The following is a 2,897-nucleotide window of genomic DNA, read 5'->3' on the forward strand; positions in this document are numbered from 1 at the left end:
GACGGTACCGAGCACTCGGAGGTCCGGCGCTGCCCGCCGGAGGTACAGCGAAAGGCTGCAAACCACTTTCCGCCGCCTCCCTCCGCGGGCGTGAGACCGACGGTCGTCGGGTTTGGTTCCGCGGCTAGAGCAGGACGAGGGGCAGCGAACGGTACTGGAAGGAACCCGGTCGCACACCGGGAAGTCGACTAGCGGGCCGCCGAAAGCGAGCTCGGGGCCCCGGTTTGTCCGTCCCACCCGGAGGCCCATATCTCCGGAAGGCACAGGCCGATTTCCACCGGGTATGGCTCGTTGTGTGCGGCCGGACCAGGCGCAGCGGACGGTACCGAGCACTCGGAGGTCGGGCGCTGCCCGCCGGAGGTACAGCGAAAGGCTGCAAACCACTTTCCGCCGCCTCCCTCCGCGGGCGTGAGACCGACGGTCGTCGGGTTTAGTTCCGCGGCTAGAGCAGGACGAGGGGCAGCGAACGGTACCGGAACGAACCCGGTCGCACACCGGGAAGTCGAGTGCCGGGTCTCGAAACGGAGCCGGGTCGGCCCAGTTTAAAACGGAGAAGAGAGTGCTGCCCTCTGCGGGTGAAAACATGGAAGTACGTTGGTTAATGATTTCCAGTTCACCCCGCTTGGTCAGGCCCACTCGGAGGCGGATAACTCCGGAACGCCGAGGCCGATTTCCTGCGGGTATGGCTCGTTGCGTGCGGCAGGAGGCGGCGCAGCGTTCGGTACCGAGCACTCGGAGGTGCGGTGCTGCCCGCCGGAGTGACAGCGAAAGGCTGCGCACCGCTTTCCGCCTGCTAACTCGGCGTCCGTGAGACCGACCGACTCCGCTTTAGCACCGGAGCTAGAGTGGGGCAAGGGGCACCGAAGGGTACCGGAACGATGACGTTCGCACACCGGGAAGTCGAGTGCCGGGCCGCCGAAAGCGAGCAGGGTGCCACCGCTCGGGGCCCCGGTTTGTCCGTCCCACCCGGAGGCCCATATCTCCGGAAGACACAGGCCGATTTCCACCGGGTATGGCTCGTTGTGTGCGGCCGGACCAGGCGCAGCGGACGGTACCGAGCACTCGGAGGTCGGGCGCTGCCCGCCGGAGGTACAGCGAAAGGCTGCAAACCACTTTCCGCCGCCTCCCTCCGCGGGCGTGAGACCGACGGTCGTCGGGTTTGTTTCCGCGGCTAGAGCAGGACGAGGGGCAGCGAACGGTACCGGAAGGAACCCGGTCGCACACCGGGAAGTCGACTAGCGGGCCGCCGAAAGCGAGCACGGGGCCCCGGTTTGTCCGTCCCACCCGGAGGCCCATATCTCTGGAAGGCACAGGCCGATTTCCACCGGGTATGGCTCGTTGTGTGCGGCCGGACCAGGCGCAGCGGACGGTACCGAGCACTCGGAGGTCGGGCGCTGCCCGCCGGAGGTACAGCGAAAGGCTGCAAACCACTTTCCGCCACCTCCCTCCGCGGGCGTGAGACCGACGGTCGTCGGGTTTGTTTCCGCGGCTAGAGCAGGACGAGGGGCAGCGAACGGTACCGGAACGAACCCGGTCGCACACCGGGAAGTCGACCAGCGGGCCGCCGAAAGCGTGCTCGGGTCCCCGGTTTGTCTGTCCCACCCGGAGGCTGATATCTGAGGAAGTCCGAGGCCGATTTCCTCCGGCTAACTCGGCGGGCAATGTGTCCCCCCCACCATCTTCGGCTGATTACCGTGGCTGGACCGGATCAAGGAGCAACGGAACCGTGCCAGAACGACGTCGGTCGGACGGCGTGAACTGATAGTGCCGAGGCCGGAAACCGAGCCGGAAATGTGCACCGATTTATTGGTCCCACTCGCAGGCCCATATCTCCGGAAGGCCGAGGCCGATTTCCTCCGGGTATGGTTCGCTGCGTGCAGCCGGAAGGGGAGCAGCGGACGGCACTGAGCAGCCGGAGGTGCGGCGCTGCCCGCCGGAGCTGCAAGCGAAAGGCTGCGCACCGCTTTCCGCTGGTTAACTCGGCAGGCCGTCAGGCCGACCGACTCCGCTTCAGCACGGGAGCTAGAGTCGGGCAAGGGGCACCGAAGGGTACCGGAAGGATCACGTTCGGACACCGGGAAGTCGAGTGCCGGGCCGCCGAAAGCGAGCTCGGGGCCCCGGTTTGTCCGTCCCACCCGGAGGCCCATATCTCGAGAAGGCACAGGCCGATTTCCTCCGGGTTTGGCTCGCTGCGTGCGGCCGGACGAGGTGCAGCGAACGGTACCGAGCACTCGGAGGTGCGGCGCTGCCCGCCGGAGGTACAGCGAAAGGCTGCAAACCGCTTTCCGCCTCCTCTCCCCTCGGGCGTGAGACCGACGGTCGTCTGGTTTGCTTCCGCGGCAAGAGCAGGACGAGGGGCACCGAGCGGTACCAGAACGAACCCGGTCGCACACCGGGATGTCGAGTGCCCGGCCCAAACCCGCTACCCCCCCCCCCCACCCGAAAGCGAGCCACGGTTTGTGGATTAAAAGTGAAGCGGCAAAGATTTGTAAAACAGCGTGAAATGATGAACCAGAAGCCCAAAGTAATGGTGGGAATAAAAGTTCCGAAATGTGAAATGGTGAACCAGAAGTTGTGTGAACTGTTTAACCCAAAGTGGCAAAAATGGATTAAAAGGGGTGAAATGATCGACCGCAAAGCAGGGCAAGCATTAAACAAAAGCAGCAGCATTTTTTAAAAAGGGACAAATGGTTTACCAGAATCCCAAAAGAATGCTCAGAGACTTAAGTGCCAAAGGGGCAAATGGTTAACCAGAAGCTGGGTGAACTGCTTAACCCAAAGTGGGAAAAAGGATAAAAAAGGGGTGAACTGATCAACCAGAAGTCGACAACAATGTGCGGCGATTAAGTCTGAAAGAGGGAAAGGTTGACCGGAAAGCAGGGAAATGATTAAACAAA

Source organism: Heptranchias perlo, unplaced genomic scaffold (genome assembly GCF_035084215.1).
Source record: "Heptranchias perlo isolate sHepPer1 unplaced genomic scaffold, sHepPer1.hap1 HAP1_SCAFFOLD_1073, whole genome shotgun sequence".
Taxonomy (NCBI): Eukaryota; Metazoa; Chordata; class Chondrichthyes; order Hexanchiformes; family Hexanchidae; genus Heptranchias; species Heptranchias perlo.